Genomic DNA, 12,022 nt, shown 5'->3' with positions numbered 1-12,022 from the left:
TGTTATAACGAGGCAGTTTTGGTGTATTTTGGGGTTTTAAATACGTCTCTCGAAGGCAGACACATATTGGTGAGTATTTACAGGAAAGATCGTATAGGTCATCGATATTGGCACGGAATCCACGACAATTCCACTGTATTATTCTGTTCATTGTTTATCTTTTATTAGACTTTCTGAGCGTTTTCGGGTTGCTGAGGTTTTCTGTTTTTCACTTTTGTTTTTATCTTTTTTTTTTTTTTGGGAAGGAAGGCCTTTCGGTGTCCATGTCTTCTTCAACAAAAATTTGGACAGGGTCATCTGCTGATTTTTCTTTAGTGTCCATTTGTTGTTGGTGACTAGAAGTTAGGATATGTTTTTCTTTGAGTCCTTGATCCGGAGATTTTCTTGTAGTATGGAAATTGGTGTATTGACTGCTTGGGTTTGAGTTGCACTGTACAGAGATTTTACGTAATTCGAGAAAGACTCTTTTGGGGGTACTGTTAGTTTAGTTTGCGATGCGGTTGATTGGAATTTTTTGGTGGCTGGCATACGTAAGTCTGTTTGCATGAGTTGGTGGTGAGATGATTCTTTTTGCTTCTTGGTAAGAAACATTATGCTCGGTTTTATATTTCTGGATAAGTTTCTCACTTTTCCAGCACTCACATGTTCTAGCATAAGGAGCAGATTATATTTCTGGATAAGTTTCTCACTTTTCCAGTGCTCACATGTTCTAGCATAAGCGGGATGATCTTTTTTGCAGTTTGGACATACTGATTGAGGAGCATTACAGTTTTCGCAATTGTGTTCAACTGAACCACTCTTTGCGCAAGTAGGGGTTCCCCAGCAAGCTGTCTGGGAATGTCCATACTTCTGACATCAGAAACACTGTAGCGGGTTTGGGACATATGGTCTGACATTACATACCAGATATCCGGCCTTAATGGATGATGGACGATTCAGTGTATTAAAGGTCAAGATCAGATTGCGGGTAGGGATCAGATTGCCATCTTTTCTGGTGGAGATTCTCTTGACATGAATAACTCCTTGTTCTTTCAGTTCTTCTAGCATTTCTTTTTCAGATACATCTAGTAAGTCCCAGTCTGAGATCACTCCATTAGAGGTGTTCAGTGATCTGTGGGGCTTTACAGTTACTGGGAATCCTGCAAAGAAATTAGTTTTCAGAAGTCGCTCAGACTGTTTGGCATTAGATGTCTCAATGAGAATATCTCCTGATCTGAGTCTTTTTACAGATTTTGGAGATCCTGATCTACTTTCCAATTCCTTTTGAACTCTAAATGGAGAAAGTTTGCCAACTGCAATCTCACCAGTTGAATGAATGATCAGATAGATTGGAATTGGATATGTCTCTGGCTCAGTTTTTTGGCGCTTTGCAGTTCCTGCTGTGGAACTATCTTTCTTTTTTGATATCTGGGTTGCGTCTGGCAGCCCAGAAAAGTCTGAGTTTAACTTACTCATGATATGCTCTTTTTGGCCCTAGGAGATTGTCTTTTTCTCCCAGGTTACCAGCCCCACCACATGGAGGCAAGAGCGGTGCCACCTAGTGACCCAAGCGAAGAAAAGGGTTAGTATTAACTAAAAGTAAAAGAGGGATTAAAGAAAGGTGGCTTTCCTTTCTAGGTTATAATATTTGAATATATCTATTTAATTATAATATTCAGGAGTTATCGGACTTTTGAAACTCTGGAGAAACATATTTACAGTTAAGCGTGCTAGATAATCACTCTGGAAAGGCGCTGTGATCACTAATATCGCTTGGCGCTGCATTAATTATGATACAATATTCAAGCAAACTGTCTGTTTCGCACAATGTCTAATACTGTACTGAGTGATGACTAGACTTTGGATAAATGCATATAACGCAAATATTACAAGCAATATACTTGATCATTTTTTAAAATGTTGATCTCGGAACTACATAACAAGTCACTGTACTGCAATTAAATTAGCATGCGAGAAAATTTCACTGAGCGTGGGAAACATTTTAATGCTGTTTTGGTATTCATTTTCAAGCTATCGACTCCATCAAATGAAACGATCTCGTTAAATATACCAAAAATGCAATCTGTAAAAGAGCGTTATAGTCAGATACGGGTTATAATATAAGAACAGCATTATAGCGAATCAGCATAAAGGGAACCGCGTTATAATGGGGGCCTGCTGTATTAAAACATGAGCATATCCCTATTAAAGGATTGTTAAAATATGTGATATTATATAAAACTAAACTTGTCTTCAATTCACATAGTCTGCTAACTGCTATCAACGAAGAGCCAAGTGCAGCCGATGCACATCAACCTACCCCAAACTAAACCCATCAGCAATGATAGACCAGAAAGAGAAGACAATTGTTAAACTGTATTAAAACTATATTAAATTAAAACCGTATTAAAATATTATTAGGCTGAACTTCTTAATACATGACCAGGTATTTCGGTTGCAAACCGTGCTCACAAGAAGTAACGAGTAAAAACAATATCCACTCTCTTATACTTTAAAATAGGCACATCGCAATGAGATTATTACCGTTAACCAATGTGAATCGTGCTATTCACACATGCGTGTGAAGGTCCACAAGTCCGAAATAGTATATGGTCTCCGTACATTTATAGAATAACAGTTTAATTTCATTTCAAGTGTTTCAGCTACTCGTGGCTTCACACGCATGTGTGAATAGCACGATTCACATTGGCTAACGGTAATAATCTCATCGCGATGCGTCTATTTTAAAGTATAAGAGAGTGGATATTGTTTTAACTCGTTACTTCTTGTGAGCACAGTTTACAACCAAAATACTAGGTCGTGTATTAAGAAGTTCAGCCTAATAATATTTTAATACGGTTTTAATTTAGTTTTAATACAGTTTGACAATTGTCTTCTCTTTCTGGTCTATCATTGCTGATGGGTTTAGTTTGGGGTAGGTTGATGTGCATCGGCTGCGCTTGGCTCTTTCCTTGATAGCAGTTAGCAGACTATGTGAATTGAAGACAAGTTTAGTTTTATATAATATCATATAATTTAACAATCCTTTAATAGGGATATGTTCGCATTTTAATACTTAAAGATTTTATATTACATTAACCAGATCAGTTTGATGTGAGCATCAGGTCAAGATTTCCTACAATAAAGGTATGATATTGATCTTATATTTAAACAAGAGTACTTATAGTGGGAAAAAATTGGGCTTCATTGCTCTTACAATTCGAAATACAATTTTATGAAAATCCATCCACTTGGAGTCAAATGGTAACATACAGAAAAATGGACAGACAGATAGACATGGTCAAGACAATAAATGCTTTACACATATACAGTATGTTAACAGGCCTAAAAATGGTTTTAAGTCTTAAAAGTATGAGGAGCTATAATAAAAGGACACAACTGACTGGCAAAGTTCACTGTGTAAGATGTAAAACACTGTATCACTGTTATTCACACCAATAAAATATTGTACTGTGAAATGTGTCTTTTTTTTTAATGAAAACACAAAACAGGAAGAGTATTAGAACCTAAGTACTCAGTATTGCATATGGATTGAATACTGGGAAGCCAGAATATACTTTTTGACATTAGACATGATTTCCATAGATTGCAAATTTCAGGAAATACATGTGAAAACAAGTTGTTTAAGAGAATGGAGGCCTGATAATTGAAGAAGGGAAAAAATTGGTTATGAGTTTGGAGTTAGACAGTCAATTAGTGCTGACCTGGCCCAGCTACGAATTTGGACTGGTTTGGAGGAGAATGAGAAAATTACAGGTGCCAATTTGGAAGAACAGTGACCATGGAAGTATCTACAGAAAAAGGCATGCAGTAGAAACTAAACATCTATGAGACACTTTGTAAGAGAGAGGCTATTAATTAACCTGACTGCCTGTTTTAGAATGGAGTCTGGAAGCATCAAAGATTTTGGGGTTGCCATACTAGATGTGGGAAAATATTCCATGGTACAATGGATTTGAGATTAGTGCAGCATGTAGCTGTTTAGAAGAAAATAAAGCCAAGAGTGAAAAAGAAAATCCAGTTATTTTATATTATTTTTTCAAGCAGAGGAATCAGTATTTATGATATTCTTATGCCAAGTGAGGTTAGAAGTCAGGGTAATGCCTAATAGAGATACATGATCTTGCTAGAAATCCAAGTATCATCAAAGATGAGCATAGCAGCAGTACATTTTTTTGCAAGTTGCAAGAAATAACACAGGACTGAGTATCAAAAGGATTGAAGTTGAGTGAAGGTTGAAAAATTACCAAGATCAGCATTTAAGGAATTTGTGGTGGATATCCAAGAAGTTTAGATTGTTTGTGAAGGGCAAAGTTTCTCAACTGGAAGGTAGAATGTACTGTGCACAATCAGCAAAACTATGGAAAGAATTTCCAATCAGTGAAAGAAGCTCAAAAAGAACAGGAGGAAGAACTAAACTTTGGGGTACACCAGCATTAGCATAATTGTTGTTGTACTTGGGTTTTTCTGGTGCAATGGCTACTTAGGCCATATTGCACCTATCGGTGCAGTTAATACTATTTGTTGGCATCTATGGATGAAGTTAGAAAAGGTCATATAAACCCATTTGTTTCAGGAAAGAGAAAAATTCTGTAAGGTTCGATTTTTCGCCTATGATATGGGCAAGTGACAATTCCTGTAAGTTTGAAACAGATGTGAATGAAATTTGACAGGAGTTGTTATACAAGGCACATTCAACATGTATATGTTTTACTGTGAGTGGTCTTTGGCAGTGCATACACTGTAGGGGGTCATTACCTGATAATAGGAACAGATGAGTGTGGCCTATTCGGGCTCTAGCCAGGACTACCTCTTCTTGTATGTTTGTACAGAAGCTGGAAGCCCATAATTGTGGGATAGGTTTAATTTCAAGGAGTTTGTTATGTATATGCATTTTCCACTGAAGTGTCCATCGACCGTTACAGATATTTCATATATACATTTTGTAATCACTGACAGCTACAAGAAAATTCATTGGGCTGTGCTGGATGGATGATTGGCAGCATCATCCGCAATTTCATTTCCTGGTATTCCAGTATGGCCTGGGATCCAGCAGAAGACAACTTTTTGCCGATGCTCACCAAGACAAATCAACTCTGTTCTGATGAGCTTTAGTAATGGACAAGTAAGTGGGGAAATGTTTTGCAGGACTAATGAGGCACTTTTAGAGTGTGTATATAATGCTTTTTTGGATTGAGAGATGGAAAATATTTTCCAGAGCAAGCTTTATGGCATATAATTCAGTGGTGTAACTACTGCATTCTGTTGGAAGTGATACAAAAATGGTAGTGTCACAGAATACCACTGCTGCACCCGTTCCACACACACACACACACACTTCGATCCATCAGTATATATTTTAGCGAAGTCAGGATGGCAATGTGTATGAGCAACATGTAACTGTTGGATGTGAATGTCGGTTAAAGAGTGTTTTCCCCACTGATGGAAATAAATGTCACAAGATGGCAGGATTACAAACAATGGAGGGTCGTGATCTACAGGATCTTGTAGGACTTTACTGAAGTGTGCATTCCAATTTTCTGCTAATTCCATTAACCTAATACCTGCAGGCCAAGTTGCCTGTGATTTGTTTCTATAAAAGGTTGTGAACTGTGGATCATTAAATATTGACCAATTAGGATGGGTCAACTGGCTTTGGATCTTAGTTGCATAGTTTAGTAATAACATATTTCTGATATTTAGAGGAGCTTCATAGGCTTCAGCATACAGGCTTTGCATTGGATATGTTCTGAATGCTCCTAGAGCTATTCTTAGGGCTGAGTGTTGAATAGGATTGAGGCAAGATAAGCACTCTCCCTAGCAGAATCAAAGACAAGCACACCGTAATCCAGGTGTGATCTCATTAGAGATATATATAAGTGAAGTAATCTGTAATGATCTGCTCCCCAAGTTGTTGCTGATAAGGTTCTGAGTATGTTCATCTTTTTTTGACAAGCAATCCGGAGATGTTCAATGTGCCTTTGATAGTTTAACTTGCTGTCAAAGGGTGCTTCCGTAGCCAGGTGGGAAGGAGCAGCAGTGCGTAGCACACGCTTCTTGATTAGACCGGGGTTCGAGCCTGTCACCACCAAATACGGAGGATGCGGAAAGGTCAGGGAATGACCGCCGCATATCCTGGAGCAATATCGCCTTAGTTGCTAATGCTCCTAATAACAACAACAACTTGCTGTCAAAAATTAAGCCTTGTAGACGAATACTATTTACTATTGGAAGAGTGTGGTTATCTAAGTAGAGTTCAGTATCAGGATGCATTTTACGTATGGTACAGAAGTGAATGGCAGTAGTTTGGATAGATCTGACTGGATAGCCTGTAACTGTTTTGTGTCATCCAAATCAGGATGCGATTTATTAATATCTGCAATTGTCTTCAATATATTTCATGTTTTGAGAATGACAAGAAATTGTGAGATTATCGGCATAAAGGTATGTATCCACTGTTTTCGGAATGAGTTAAGTTATGTGATTCATTCTAATTGCAAACAGAGTGGCACTAAGAACAGGCCCTTGTGGGATTCCTTCTTCTTGGACAAAGTTTTTAGACACAGTTCCTCGATAATGAACTTGAAAGGATCATTGTTGTAAGAAATTTTGAATGAAATATAGCAAATTGCCTCTCAGACCAAGAGAACGCAGATCCTTCAAGATGCCAAAATGTCACGTGGTGTCAAAGTATTTCTCAATGTCCAGACAGATCATGAGAAGATGTTCCGTCTTAATGAAAGCATTTATGTTTGTTTTGGCTTTAATCATGAGATCTAATGATGACTGACTTTTCCAGAATCCAAATTGGTTGTTGTTAATCAAGTTTTGAGACTCTAGATACCAAGTTAGATGACGATGGATAATTTTTTCAAGGGCTTTGGCTCAGACAGCTGGCAAGAGAAATTTGTCTGTAGTTGTGAGGAGCAGAATGGTCTTTACCAGGTTTTGAGACGAGCTTGGGAATGTATGTTCAGTAAAGATTCCATTGAAAAAGAAAACCAAGTTTTATCTAAATTTTGTAGCATTACATAAAATATCCCATCAGGGCCAGCAGCACTGTTCCTTGCATTGGTAAGAGCCTGCTGCAATTCTAACATGGTGAATAGTTGATTATAAGGTAATGTGCAGCTGTCAGTGAAATTCAGTTTGGATTTCTCGGTTACATGTTTATTTTTTTTGAAATGATTGGTCATAGGCGGTTGGACGAAGACAACTGAGAAAATACAGTTGCTAGTGCATTTGCGATTTCTGTAGGAGTAGAGATTTCCTGTCCATTCCAGTTAAGTAGTGGAGTAGATATTGGAGGAAATTTACCATTTAACAGTTTTACTTTTCTGCAGATCAATCTCATATCTGTATTTTTTTTTTAATGAAGAAGCGAATTTAACCCAAGATTCTTTTTTTGCTCTCCATCTGATATAACGAGCGTTTGCTCTAAGTCTCTTATAACTAATAAGATTGGAAGTGGTTAGATATTTACAGAATCGATTCCATGCTTTGTTTTTCTCTTTTTTTGCATAGTTGCAATCTTCAGCCCACCAGTAATTTAATTTTCATCTTATCCTGACTTGGTATTGGGGAATGGTAGCAGTTGTAGCTGCTAGCATTTGATTTGTTATGTGTTCAGTAACATGGTTGATGGAAGAGGACTCGATCATATGGAAGTAAAATGTGGCAAGCTTACTGTTTTTATCCAGTCAGCCTTTGGAAATTTCCATTTTACTAGATTATCTGTTGTGAAGGAACAGGAAGTTTCAATTTTACATATTATTGGTCGTTAACAGTTAACCAATCAATACTTGGGTAGAGTACTGCAGAACAAATGGAAAGGTCTATTGTGGAGAACCTATAGTACTTAGTACCATGCTTGGGTTGGAGGTTGAGAAGACGAAAGAAGATATTTGTTGACATTGGACTTAACTTCTATAGACTGTAATTTTCAGGAAATACTTATGAAGGAAGGTTGTTCCAGAAAATGGCAGTTGAATGAATAAACGAGGAAGATGAAAAGTTGGTTCTGTGAGTTTGAAGTTGGACAGTAAATGGATGTTGGCTGGTGGCGGCACATGTTCGGACTGTTTTGAAAGAGAGAGCGGGAATTATAGAAGCCAATTCAGAAGAACAGTCCCCGTGGAAATATCTGTAGAAGAGGCATGCATGCATGCAGCAGAAACAGTACGTCTATGAGACAGCGAGCGGAGACTCTCTTAGAGATGAATCATTAATTAACCTAACTGCCCTCTTCTGAACGGAATCAAGAAGCTTGAGAGAGGTTTTGGGGACACCACCCCCAGATGTGGGAACAATATTCCATGGTAGGGTGGATTTGCGATTTTTACAGAGTGAACAGCTGTTTGGAAGAAAAATAACACCGAGAGCGAAAGAGAAAACAAAGTTTTTTAGATGCAGAGGAAGAAATATTTGTAATGTGCTTGTGCCAAGAGAGATTAGAAGTCAGGGTAATTACCAAAAGAGATATATCATTTTGCCTAAAAATCGGAGTGTCACCAAAGATAAGCATAGGAGCAGAAGAATCCTTTGTCCGAGATATAAGACAAGACTGAGTTTTAGAAGGATTGAAATCAACTAAGTTGTCTTTGCCCCGCTGGAGAATTACCTGGAGATCGGCATTTAAGGAATTGGTAGCAGATTTTTGAGAAGTTGATCGAGCAGGGCACATGGCAATAGGATTGAAGTAACGAATTAGTTCATGAATATCATCGATGTTGCTGCGAAAAGCTCTGCAATTCCACTGAATGAAGCGTTCCGTTATTTGGTCTTGGAAGATGTATCTGTCTGCTTTTTATGAGCAGATTGTTTATACCAGACCAGTTTTGATTTTTCTTTTCTGGGGAATGTGGGACGTCTTGAGTCATTGCTATCATCCATATTATCTTCTGCATGTACGTCAAGCAGTTCTTTAATATCTTCGTCATTAATATCTTCTGTATCCATGTTTGTTAGGCATGATTGCTCCGTCTCAATAGGATAAGATTTTTTACAATTTTCTTCCACTTGACAATTTTGACTCTGGGTTGGAATTGTGAGTGGTGCATCATTACTTTAGTCTACTGAGTTCGGTTTAGATTGATGCTGGATTGAGAGGATTGATTGAGCTCAGTCTGAGATTGATATTTTTGGAGAGATGGACACTTCTGTCTGACATGGCACTGATTAGTGTTTGTGGATATTAGAAGCATAAGTGCGTTTTGATATACAGGTAACCCTCGTATAACACAGTACTTCTACAACATGGTTTTGCTATAACACAATTGATAAACTGTGACAATCCTCGCACAACACGGTACTTACATAACATGGTTAGAGAATTTCGGTAAATCTCGCATAACAGGGTATTTTTGAGCTTTTGTGCAGAGGTAACCCTACTATTATGTTGGATGTAATTTTTCAACATTTCCACTCTTTTTGAATCCCCGCTGTTGACTCAATAGTAAAAAAAAAATTAGAAATTCCCTGTGTTTTATTTTGTTGGGAAATCCCTGTGTTACATTGTGTGCTATTGAACTTTTGCTTGTTGAACTTGAGGAAAGATCTAGATTTCAAAGTTTTATTACTATTGGATAGCACACCAGGCCACCCAAAAGATTTAAGTCATCCAAACATTATGTTACTACCACCACAGCTGTACGAGGTTAATACAACGTCTTTCAATCAGCCATTAGATCAAGGCATTATATCCACATTTAAAACTCATTACATCAGAAAGTCATTACAACGGATTTTGGAAAAAATTGATTCCGAATCTATAGAAGTGATGGAGGCATGGAAACATTTCTCAACTGTGGACTGTATCGAAATCATAGCTTATCGCTAAAAGAAGTAAAACCATCAACATTAAATGTGTGTGGAAAAATGTATGGCCAGAGTCAGTTCATTCAGGAAATATGGTCGAACAGGCAGAAAACGGAATCGGTGAGATAGCAGAACTTTCTACATCAGTAGCAGGGAGTTTTGATGATTTGACTACTGAAGCCATCATGGGTAGCACAATTGATAGAATCGCAGTCCTCCCCACACCAGGTGGACAAGACCTGAGTTCGAATAATGTTGATGAAGGGAGGAATTTATGGGTCTTTTTCACAACGTGGCTGAGTTAGTCAGGCTTGACTTAGGCGAGGGTAGCATGGTTTTTTCTCCCACAAACTCGAGTTTTTTGTTCAGCAAAACAGAAAACTAACCTCAGGACACATGCAATTTATAGACAATATACACAGATTTACATGGCCTTAGTCACTGATGCTCCTAAAAAAAAAAAAATAAATAAGATATGATTACTGAAGACGTTCAAGAATTACTGGTAGAAAAAGAGGCTGGTGAAGCGGATTTGGTGGAAATGGCATCGGAGGTAAAACCAAATCAATTCAGAAGATTATAGCACAGATGAAAATTCTAAACTTCCAAATTTTACAATAAAAAGCATACAGGAAGGCATAAAGTTAGCCAAGCAATTAGAATCATATTTTTTGAATGCAGATTCTTGAATGAAAGGACTCCAGAATTCAAAAGGTAGCTTCAAAAATGCTTAGTTCCATACGAGGAAATTCACAAAGATTTATCCAGCAAAAGCAAACAAACCCAGATTACAGATTTTTTAAAGAAAGTAGAAGATACATGAAATCTAGAATAGCATTAGCATTAGTAGAGGCATATGATGCAAGAAAGCAAGCTTATTCAGCATCAGCCAAAAAAAAAAGAAAAAAAAAACAACCACTACTCCCATTTCACCCCTCAATTCGTTCGAAATACCTGTCCAGCTGAGCCTTAAATTTGTTTAGGCTATCAACTTCAACAACAAGCGATGGAAGTCTATTCCACAAACCAACTGCCCGCTGGCTAAAGGCGAATTTCCGCACATCTATCCGACATCCGTCCTTCCTCAATTTGAATTTATGCCCTCTCAGGTGATTATTCTGAGCAAGAGGAAGAATTCCATCGGCATTGAGCATGCTCAAGCCATTCAAAGCCTTGTACACCTCTATCAGATCACCTCGGCGATGCCTAGTCTCCAGGCTCTGTAATTTGCAAAACTTAAGCCTTTCTTCGTAAGACCAACCCTTTGTTCCATTCACTAATCTTGTTGCCCTTCTCTGTACTCGTTCCAGCAGCTCTACATCCTTCTTGAAATGAAGCCTCCAGACCTGTATACAGTACTCAAGGTGTGGCCTGACCAATGCCTTATACAAGGGAATAATCACATCCCTGTCCCTGCTAGAAAAATTCCTGTATATCATTGACAAGACACCATGAGCTACTCTTGCAGCTCGTCTGCACTGCTCAGAGAACTTCATATCTGCCTGCACAATTACCCCCAGGTCCTTTTCATTCTCTACCACTGTCAGCGTAGTACCACAGAGTTGATACGTTGATCTGGGGTTACTGTTTCCCATATGTAGTACTTTACATTTGTCAATGTTAAACTTCATTTGCCACCTCTCAGCCCATCTGCTCAACCTTTCCAGATCCTGTTGCAGCAGCATAGTATCAGTAGTGTCCTTAACAACCCTGCCAACCTTTGTATCGTCTGCAAACTTGGACATTAAGCCTGATGCACCATCATCAATATCATTTATAAATACAGAAAACAACAATGGACCCAACACTGAACCCTGAGGAACTCCACTAATAACATTAGTCCACGTTGAGCAGTGTCCATTGATTACCACTCTCTGTCTTCTGCCACTCAACCATCCCTTTATCCATAGCAGCAATTTGCCTCGAATGCCACACTTCTCCAATTTGTGCAGCAGTCTTCCATGTGCAACAGTATCAAAAGCCTTTCTAAGATCCAAATATATAATATCAAAGTTATTCCCTGCATCCAGTTCTTTTGTGACTACATCATAGTATCCAATCAAATTGGTCAGACAAGACCTGCCCTTAACAAACCCATGCTGTGTCTGAGCTATAACTGAATTCTTGTCCAGATGATCCTTCAGATGATTGTTTTCTTCAACAATGAGGAAATTATTCACCAGGACACACCAAAAATCACTGGTTG

The 12,022-nt window shown here is 38.2% G+C and overlaps 1 protein-coding gene across 1 annotated transcript in view; it reads right to left on the bottom strand.

Moving 5' to 3' along the window:
* The window catches only part of LOC150079323 (protein alan shepard-like), a 199,744-nt gene that overhangs the window by 99,560 nt on the left and 88,162 nt on the right, over positions 1–12,022 (bottom strand). The window lies entirely within an intron of this gene.

This window comes from Mastigoproctus giganteus, chromosome 10 (assembly GCF_048544385.1).
Source record: "Mastigoproctus giganteus isolate SK-2022 chromosome 10, ASM4854438v1, whole genome shotgun sequence".
Classification (NCBI taxonomy): domain Eukaryota; kingdom Metazoa; phylum Arthropoda; class Arachnida; order Uropygi; family Thelyphonidae; genus Mastigoproctus; species Mastigoproctus giganteus.
Note: the sequence above shows the minus strand (reverse complement) of the source record. Positions and strands in the feature narration are given on the sequence as shown.